Genomic DNA, 10,875 nt, shown 5'->3' on the forward strand with positions numbered 1-10,875 from the left:
GCACTAAAGGATAATCGTTGCATATATTTAATCAATGTTCAGGGCATTCCAGATCAACATCAAATAAGTATCCGTGGTCGAAGTTACTGTCATAATCGCGTGCGTGTGTGTGAGACGCGAATCAATCTAGTAAAATCAACCAATACAGAACGGTTGCATCGCTGCCCATTTATTAAGGTTATTGGAGTCTAGATACATAATGTAGCTGTTAGTGGCAGCGGGATCATATCCATCCGCGTCTGAGGTGTTTCCGCGAGCATATCTGTGACTCGCCATAGAAATCCCACCCCGAAGTGAGCGTCCAATAAATAGATTCTGATAAATATAGGTGAGAAGTTTGATTTTTGACAACAACCCACCACAAGCCATTCCTTCTGATGTGAACTTGTGTGTGGGATCGAGCTTGTACACGTACATGGCATTATCACGACATTTCTCAAACATCCGTGAGCAACAAAATATCAGTGCAGAAATACAAATCGTGAAATTCACCAATGCTTTTGCAATCAATTGCTTACCAAACTTTGTTACGTACTCGTAATCTTTCCTTGTTGTTGTTGTTGAGTTTAATTATAGTGGCGTGCGCACAAATTGTGCATGTGCCACTTTTTTCTGACTGCACCGCAGCCTGCTAGTTGTTCCTGGGTAAGGGAATGGTGCCACCTCCCCCAGGCTTTTATGGGTTCAAGGAACCCTGATAGTTTGGCCTCAATCTGTGCGTCCGTAAAGGTCCCTTACAGTTGAATGGTTGGCTGTCATTAGTGGGAAGGAGAGCTCGGGAACGGTCCTGCTTGCTTTACATCGCTGGTTCATTGTTGCATTTGCCTGGTGTTTCTTGCAAAAAATTTTTAATTATTTTTTTCAAAATGTTCTTAAACAAGGTGTGTGTGTGTGTGTGTGGTTCTATGCTGTTTATAGAGGTTGTTAGTAGAAATCATGCATGAAGAGAGATTTTCAAGGTTGTTATGGTATTACTAGTCGAGGTGTTTAGGGTGTGCTTCCTACGTTATGTTATTTATAAATTTTTAGATATTGCCTCTTTAAGTTATATATTTATTAATGTTTTTAGAGATTGAATGTTATTTATACTTTATTTAGCAAGAGACCGGAGTCCTAGCCGATTACACGGTTCGTTAAGGACATCTAGGACAGGAGTCCTAGCTGATTACTCGGTTCGTTAAGGACATCTAGGACATCCGATTTTGCTGTTTCCTTAGTTTTTGATAGGTGCTTCGTAAGTGAATTATTTATTATTATTTTTATAACATTCAATGATATGCAATGGGCTTTTATGTGGTGGCTTCTAAATTTATTTAGCTAGTTACTGGGTCTTTTGGTTTTGTGGGGATAGTAATTATATTTTGTTTCTAAGTCCTGTTGAGTATATGAATTTATTTATATTTTTATATGCTGATTGTTTATTTTTATTAGAGTCCATAAGTAACTCTGGGTATGTGTATGGTGATCCAATCTCTTTTTGGTTTTTGATAAATATTTTCCGAGCGGGTTGATATTTTGGGCATATATTGATTACGTGGTGTAGATCTTCGGTGGTGTGGCAGTTAAAGCAGTTAATGTTTGTTGGTTTGGGTCCTATAAACCTTCCAAAACTGCTTGCTAGTTTAGTTTTTCCAGTTATTATCCTGTTTATGGTTTTCTGTTCTAAATAGGTGCCCTTAGGTAGCTGTATGTTCCTATCTACGTTTTTTTGGGTTTCATGGTGCTTTTTACCTTTTGTGGAGGAGTTTCAAAAATCTTGCCATGTTTGGTCTATATATGTTTGTGCGAAGCTTATTGCTTCTGTAGAGCTATAGTTAAGTTTGATAGAGTTTTGATCTCCTAGTTTGGTTTTTGCAACTTTGTCTGCTGTTTCGTTGCCAGAGATTCCAATGTGCGACGGTATCCACATGAGCTCGACTAATTGATGTGCTGTGGTGATATCGTCGATTAATTGGCATGCTCTGTCGAGGAATTGTTCCCTAGAGTGTGTATTGCGATTTTGGATCGATTTGATAACGCTTAGGGAATCGCTTATAATGACTGCTTTAGGTATTTGGTTGTCTTTGATCCATTTTAGTGATTCAAGTATAGCCCAGAATTCAGTAGTGTAAATGGAGCAATAGTCAGGTAATCTGGATCCCGTTTGTATATTGAATTCAGGGATGACTATTGCTGCTGCTGTTCTTGGTGAGTTGTTTGTTTTTGATACATCGGTATATATTTTAACATAGTCCGGGTATTTTTGGTTGATTTCGTTTACCAGTACAGGTTTTAATAAGTTTTCTTGTCCTTCTTTATTGCCTAATTTGGTAGCTTCAATGTTAATCCTTGGTGGTTTTTGTAACCATGGTGATTTGTTCTGGTCTGTATTGTTTGCTACCTGATTTTTTAGTAGCGGCAAGACAACTTTACACTTGTTTATAGCTATTTTGGTGGGATGGTAGTCTGGGTGGGTATCTAATCGAATGGAGTATCGGAAGAGCTGTTCTTGCCTACGTAATTTTAAGGGTGTTTCTCCTGTTAGTGTCTGTAGTTCTTCTAATGATGTTGAGGGGAGTGTTCCTGTGCATAATAGTAAGGCTTTTCTCTGGATAGTGTGAAGATTTTGTAGTACAGGTTGCTTAGCCGAGTTATATGCTTGGCAACCGTAATCCAGTTTAGATCTAATTAGGGTTTTATATATCGTGAGGAGGGTTTCTTGGTTGGATCCCCAGTCAGTCCCTGTGATGTTCCTGAGTAAATTGAGATCTTTGTTACAATTCTGGGTGAGTTGTTCAATGTGCTGTTTCCATGTGAGATTTTTGTCAAAGAACATTCCTAGGAATTTTACTACTGTTACGCATTTGATTAATTGATTTTGTATATAGAAGTCTGGATACACTAGGTTGTTATTTCGTTTGGGGGTAAATATGATTGCCACAGTTTTTTCATGAGATATTTTGAAACCCCATTTGTTCGCCCACCTCCCTATGTTGTCTAGGCTCTGCTGGATTTCTTTAACTACTGTGTTATTCGGCAGTATTTCCATTCCTCCATATGCCACTATCATCTGCAAATTGTGACAAGTTTATTTTTGTGGAGGCTGCATTGAGGTCAAGGTCGTTTACCATTAGGTTAAATAGTATGGGACTTATTACACTGCCTTGCGGTGTTCCATTTTCAAGTGAAAATTCTTCCGAATGGATGTTGCCTATTCTTGTGGCAAGTTTCCTGCCAGTGAGGAAATCGCCAATCCAGTTGAACAAGCGTCCAGTTATTCCAAACTGGTTTAATTTGGCCATTAGTCCATTGGTCCATACTAGGTCGAACGCTTTTTCTAGGTGTAGAAAAACCGCTATGGGGTTGCGAATCGGTATTCCTATGTGCATTAAAAGCGAGTTTGATGTCTGTTTCCAATCTGAGAAGTTGGTCAGTGGTGGACCGTTTGTTCCGAAAGCCACATTGATATATATGGAGAGTAGGTTTTTGGTTTCTACGTGGTGTTTTGACCTATTTGCGATTATTGTCTCCATTATTTTCCAAATATTGTTTGTAAGGGAGATGGGTCGGTACGAATTTATGTTGTTGGGATCTTACTTAGCTTGGGGATTGGTATTACTATGGCCTGTTTCCATTTGGTGGGTAGTTGGCCTTTATCCCATATCCTATTAAAGAGTTTGATTATGGCTATTGTTATATTGATAGGTAGTTTTTGTAGATAATGTAACCTAACTGATCCTTACCAGGGGATGTTTCGTTTTTGGATCGTAGGGCTATCTCCCATTCATGTACTGTGATGTCGCTATTTAGGTGAGATTCTTTTGAGGTTGGGTTTCCTCCATTAGTTTTTTGTGTTCTTGAAAGTTTCTGGTGTGATTATTGTTGCTACTCATGTTCGAAAAATGCTTCGCTAGGAGTTCTGCCTTATCTTTATTTGTTATGGCATTTTTAATTTTTGGGGCTGAGGTGGCTGCTTTCCGTTTTATGGCTTTTATCTTGTCCCATATTTGTTTTGAGTTTGATTTTAGACTCAGTTTAGGGCAAAAGGTTTGCCATAGATTAATTTTAGCAGTTTTTATAGTTTGTTTTAGTGCTTTTTCTTTATTTTTATATTGCTGGAAGTAGATAGAATTTTTGGTGCGTTTATATTTATTTAAGGCCCTTTTTTTGCCTTTATGTGCTATAGTGCACTGTTTAGTCCACCAAGGTACAGGGTTTTTATTTTGGATATTAGTTGTCTTTGGGATGCATCGGTTTGCTGCCTCTATAACTGTGTCTGTTATGTTATCATAATACATGTCAATACTTGGGTTTTCTAAGTTATCTGGATTTACTCTAGCTAGTAAAAATTGGAATTGGTCCCAGTCTGCCTGTTGGTACCTCCAGTTAGGTGGGGTTTCGTTTGGAATGTGTTGGGTTTTTGTTTGAATATTGATTGTGATGGGGAAATTGTCACTTCCTAACGTATCTTCTTGATCCACCCACCAATTTGTGATTTGAGCCAATTTTGGGGGTAGTGATGGTTAGGTCTATGGCTGAGAGAGTGCCATCCTCAGGGTTTAATCTAGTGTTCGACCCGTCATTTAAGATGACCAGATTGTTCTCAGTTATCCATTTTTCAACTATTTCCCATCTTTGATCTTTCTTTTTACCTCCCCATAATTCACTGTGTGCGTTGAAGTCGCCACAGATAATTAGATTGTTGTTGTTGTTATTAGTGATTGCCTTTAGTTAGATTAGGTTGGTAGGGCAGAAGGTAACCCCTGGGTCGTATGCATTTATTATCTGAATGTTTGTGGTTCCTATATTTATCATTACTGACATTATTTCGATGCTATTATTAATGTTTCGGTTAGGGTGTACTTCTATTATTTCATAGTAGATTAGTGTATCTATCAAAAAAATCGCCAGTCCACCCCCTTTCTGCCCCATGGGTCTGTTTTTAAAGATTCCCTGGGTATAGCCTTGTAGTTTGGGCAGGCGTTTGTGTTCTTGTGTTATGAGGGTTTCCTGTAGGCAGATTACGTCTGGTTTTACGGCCGTATTATTCAGTTTGTCCTGCAGATCTGATAGGTTTATAAAGATTCCTCTGCAGTTCCATTGCCAGATGGTGATTTTATTATTTTTTGTACTATCCATTTTTGACGTTGTCTTTATCTGTTAGTCTTATGGTCCAATCAGCTAGTATGGTGAAAATGGTTTTGAGGGTTCTCATTGTGCTATTGAGATCTTGTATTAGGGTTCCTGTTGTTAGGTTCATTACTTCCTGTATTAATTCTGTGTTGGGGTGTGTGTTAGGTTTGGGGTGACAGTTTTGTTTGTAGCTGGAGTGTTATCATGGTGGTCTTGGTTTGTTACAATGTGGGTTGTAGTTTTTGATTCTTTTGTTTCCTGATTTGAGGGTATGTTTTGTGGTGCAATGTTTTCCCTTCTGATTCTGTGTGGAGAGTTTTGGTGCTCATTGATTGTTTCATAGGTAGATTTTGGTGTGTTGGGGTTGTTTTTACAGATAATGTTTTTGGCAGAATGGTAGGTGAGGTGTTTTTCGTTCATTAAGTCCACTATTTGTTTCTCTTTTATTGCAAATCTGCATTCTGCCGATCTAAGATAATGGTTTTCTTTACAGTTAGCACATTTTTGTTTAGTTGTGTGGCATTCTCCTTTGTGTGGACCTCCGCAGTACTTACATCTTGGTTTGAATCTACATCTGAGGGCATAGTGTCCCCAGTTCAGGCATTTGGTGCAAAATCTTGGCCTATTTATGTAGTTTTCCAGCTTATGGCACACTCCTGACTGTCCTAGTTTTATTATTGAGGGTATTGGCTCGGTAGCCTCTATAACTGCTTTGTTTGTTTCTTGTCCCTTGTGATTTTTAAGACGATAGACTTTGGTGGTCTGTGTTCTATTTGCTGTGAGTTTATGAAGAAGGAGTTCATTACTTATGTCCTTGTTGTATCCGTTTAGTGCTATTATTTTTTTTTAAAGATAGTGGTTTTAGTGGGTTCAGCCAGATTAGTTGTGGTTTCACTGTGTTTGGAGTTCGAAGTGACTCGTGGTTTCCTCTGAGTGCTAAGGTGTCTCTCTACTTTGATCTTTATTGGGCCTATAGTTTCAATTTCGATCAATTTTTCCACCTGATGAATTGTGCTGCATTGGACCATCAGGTAGTTTCGCCTTGGTCTTATCAGTTTGAATTGTCCACTGTGAATTTTGGCCAGTGCTGTCATAATACTATTGGTACTTAGACTAGTAATTCTGTTGCACCTTCTGCTTATGTATATGGTGTGTTCGATGGAATGATAATTGTGAATTTTGTTTTGGGGGTTCTGTTGTTGTTTTATTTCCTGTTTTGAGTTAACCTTACTTGTGGGTTTTTTTGGGTTGTTTTGCGGTTTTAGCGGGCCCTTGCCTTTACCTAGGTATGTGTCTTGGGAGTTTTGGGTTGTTTGGGGTCTTTGGGTTGCCTTATTAGTGATGCTGCTGGGTAGTTTGGTAGTGTCTAATTCATTGGATATGTTCCCATAGGTTGGTGGTTCCCTTGCTGTTATTATCCCAGATGGTCCAGGAGTCTGGCTTGAACATATAGTTTCTTTCCTAATGTTTTGATTCATTGTCTTTTGCTTGATTTCCTGTTGTTGGTTTGTTTGCATGTTTCTAGGATTGGTTATTTCATTTTTGGTGAATTTTGGGGTGCTGGTTATGGTTATGTGGTCTAATTGTGGGGAGTTTAAGGTAAGTAGGTTACTGTCAAATTCATTTGTTAGGTTTGGAATAGTGGTGTGTATATCTTCATTTGTGTGTGATTTTTCCGCTTCCTTGAAGAGGATTGGCGATAGTATTTTCATTGTATTTATATTGTTCCCTGGAGTGTAGTTTTGTATTTCTATTACTTTCTGTTGGTGGGGTAGGGGCTATTAGTTATGTCTGCTGGTTTGTGGTTTGTTTGGTCTGTGTTTGTGACCAGAATTTGGGGTCCCAGTGTGATGTTGGTTGAATTGGCGTTTGCTGTGGTTGGTACGATTTGCGTTAATCTTGCTTGTTTTACATGCTTTATTTGTGCTGTTTGGAGTTGTGATACATCCATTATTTTTACTGATTTATTGATAGGGTTGTTTGATGGCTTGTGTGTTTGCGTGTTTGGATTGAATAGAGCCATTTGTTTGGACCTAGTTTGCATTCTTCTACTTAAATTGCGTCTAGCATTGAATTTTGACTTATCTTTTGCTTTTGTCCTAACGCCCAGTCTGCTCCTCCGCTCCAAGTCTCTCCTTTGTTCCTTTGTTTTCTGTTACGTGTTCCTATCGTTCCTTTGTTTGAGAGTTCCTTCGTTCTGTGCAATTCCTTTGTTCGCGGCTTGGCGGGTTGCTAATCGTTTCCTCTTCTTGGTATTATTTCTTTGCTCTTGTTTTCCTGTTTCTTTATTCTATGTTAATTGGTGATGGTGGTAACCGCATTCAGTATAAGTTTTAAAATTATACACCAATCCGTTTTTACACAGAAAACAAATCAAGCAAATTTAGATCTTTCCTGAAATGAATGAAACGCGTCAATCAGTGGCAAATGAGTTTCGGAAAACATGTCGAAGTTGTTCATGTACTCAGATGGATTCACACCTTTTCTCGTTAGAAGGCCAGTGTTGGTTGGACAATTCTTACAAGTGATTCCGAAGTTTTTCAGAGCTAGATTACTCACTAACTTGTCAAAGAACTATTTAGAAACTGTTCGAATAGAGAACTGAAATTGTCCCAGCCAGAATGTCATGTATTTTTCCATATTGTTTGGAATAATACTTATGGATGCCTTTGATGATGCTACAGCTTGCGTTATTAGGTGACGATCATGTCCACGCAGGTTATGAAATACAACAGGATTTTTTGTATTTTTGGGTAATTGTGAATTACATGTGTTATGTGCAGCTCCTCTGAAAGTGCCAGTGAGATGACAGTGATCACGTACTTTGGAACTTCCAGTGGCAGGGCTTTGCCCTTTGCCAAAGGGACCACTGCAGATCCAGGAAAAAGAGGCTACGAAAAACTGGCGAATATTATCGCGGGTCGTGATCATGTCAGCTAGTGAATAAAGTTGTTGTCGAACTGATTACGTCGTACCCTCGACTGATTTAAGAAACCCCTCAACCAAGTCATCGCTACAATTTAACATTGGTGGTTCGGCATTCACGTCGCATCTGGCTACCCTATTACGAAACCTGCATGAATGTTGGTCAGCAATTTGTGTTGTTTGGTTCTTGTTGTACGTGTCTTCCACTTAAACGTTCAGACATGCAAAGTCCGCGTAGACGATCTACGAAACGTTCATATTTCGTTGTAACGCAGTAAATTTGAGAATGTTTTTATCAGGTTTTGCACTATTATTCTATGATCTCACGCCAGTAAAAATCATGGTCGGTAAACATGTGTTGGGTGTTAAAGCCATGCATGCAACGTCTGCGTGAAAATAATTTACCCTTGTGTTTGATTTGTTGATTAAGCAACCGGGCAAGTTTCATTTTCCACGCATGGTGCGATAAAGACTCTGAATCTTTCATATCACTCAGCAAAAACAAATCATTCTGGGTTAGCCCAAGCTGCCCATGTGGGGATAGTGCAAGCGGATAAAAGCTTTTATCGCAAGTAAACACATTAACAGCGAGAACTGGGCTATGTTTTTAAAATTTGTTTAATGTGGCCTTGGTAGCATGCAAGGGAATTTCCATATTGCCAAAGCTAAGTTCACACATGTGCTGCAGGTTATTTCGAGGCTAGTTCTGATTATCACTAGCCGGATACAAGATACAACGCTGATAACATTGCCCATTCAAAACATCGATTATCAACGTTATTTACATTTATTTCTGACCGTGGTGAAACCCACTTGGCGTTGGTATGTAACTGGATCCACGAAACTGCTGGTATGGTGAGATGTGTACCACGACTTGTGAATATCGGTTAAGAGTCCATCCTGAGCTTGCATTGATGTATTTTCCAAAGTTGTGTTCCATGTTGGTGCGGAAACTGTTTTAACTGATGCATAGTTGGCAATGCTCATATCAGGGAAAACATTCTCTACTTAAGAAGTCCGACAATGGCTCGTTTTAATTGTTGTACTTTATCAGGATCAGAAACTGCAATCGCTTCAATCCTAGCTATTATTTCATTGACTTCCGTAGCTGTTTTGTTTATTTCTGTATCTGTTTCGGGAGTCAGTGCAGTCAAGGAGTTTTGTGCAATCACATATGCAATCGCGTGTTTTGACGTCGCGTATAGTAAATTTTCCTTTAATATTGACATTCATTATTAGAATTTTATTATATTAACACAAATTATCGATATTCATAGAGATCGATATTGTTCTTATATACTACAGCATTTGTACGTTACACCAAAATATATTACTGTGTTTCTTGGGGGGCCCCGAGTGGCCGAGTGGTCTAAAGCGCTCATTCTTACGGATCGCTGCCATTTCACTTCTGTCTGCATGGGTTCGAATCTCGGGTATGTGTATGTGGGTATGTGAGAATGCTTGCCAGTAGCTTCTCGTGGGTCGGTGGTTATTTTCCGGTGTTTTTTTTCCGGGTTCTTCCTCCACCATTTATACTGGCCGCTATTACTGGCTGAAAAATGGCGTTAAACAATAAAACAACAACAACTATTTCTTGTATATCCCAATAAAGAAAAGAAGCAAACACTGTACGTACATACGAAAAACGATTGAGGCCAACAACATACCCAGCCGCTAAAAAAACACTATAATGAGAGAAATAATACATTCGTAGTCTACATTTTGCAAATTATTCTTGGAAACTAATGCAAATGGAGGGCTATTCTTCATTTTTAGGAAGCTTGAGGAGCCATTCGAGCTCCAAGAACAGGTAAATTGAAGCCGAGTGTAATAAGCCAAGATCTATTAAGGACACTCCAAATGTAGGTCAGTATAGGAAAAACACTCCACTCACAACAGCTTAGTCAGAATTGCTGCGTTGTAGACTTCAGGTTTTGAGTTCTTTTTTCCCGGTAAGTGAAATATATCTAGTCTTAGTTTAGAGATTTTTTTTCTTAGTGAAATATATTTAAAAATATTTCACTTACTTCTAAGGCGTTTGTTATATTTTATTATTATTTAGCATTAATTTTTAAATATAGTGTGTCATGGATTGTTTATATTCAATTTAGAATTATATGATTGACTTTTGTAGAAATGGTTCGCTACGAACTTCATCCGTACTAATAATTATTTATTAACAAAATATCTTTTAAATTACATGAAATAATATTTTGGAATTTTAGAACAAACATTCATATAAAAAATTTTGATTGCAAATAATTTTAGTGTTAATTTATAACATTTAATTCTTATGCAATTTTAGACTTTTGGAAACTTATTCGGCATTTAATTCCAAAATAATTTTTTTTACAGAATTGTTTGAAATTGGTTATCTTTAAATAAATATAACAATTTTATTATATATCTTGAAAGTATAATTTGATTTGTGTGTATTTTTTATATATTGACGGTTGTTTGATTTCAACAAAGAATTGCTGCGTTGCAGACTTGAGATTCTGACTTCCTTTTCCCACTTAGACCCCAGTACCTTTTCGCACACACTAGCGATTAGTCCGAGTTTCCTCAGACCCTTGTCACCCAGTACCTTATCGTACACACTAGCGATTAGTCCGAGTTTCCTCTGACCCTTGTCACCCCAGTACTTTTCGCACACAGTAGCGATTAGTTCGAGTTTCCTCTGACCCTTGCCACCCCATTTTTGATATTTTGACATTTCTGTTGGGGTGTAGCTTTGAGTCCATTGCCTATCGAAAAGTTGGAATTCGTCGATACCATTTGGCGTCGGTATAGGTAGCCGCTTACTAGCCAGCCTAGCAAACTTGAACGACTTTTCTT

This window comes from Sinohyriopsis cumingii, chromosome 8, assembly GCF_028554795.1.
Source record: "Sinohyriopsis cumingii isolate HCF-2022 chromosome 8, ASM2855479v2, whole genome shotgun sequence".
NCBI classification, from domain to species: Eukaryota; Metazoa; Mollusca; class Bivalvia; order Unionida; family Unionidae; genus Sinohyriopsis; species Sinohyriopsis cumingii.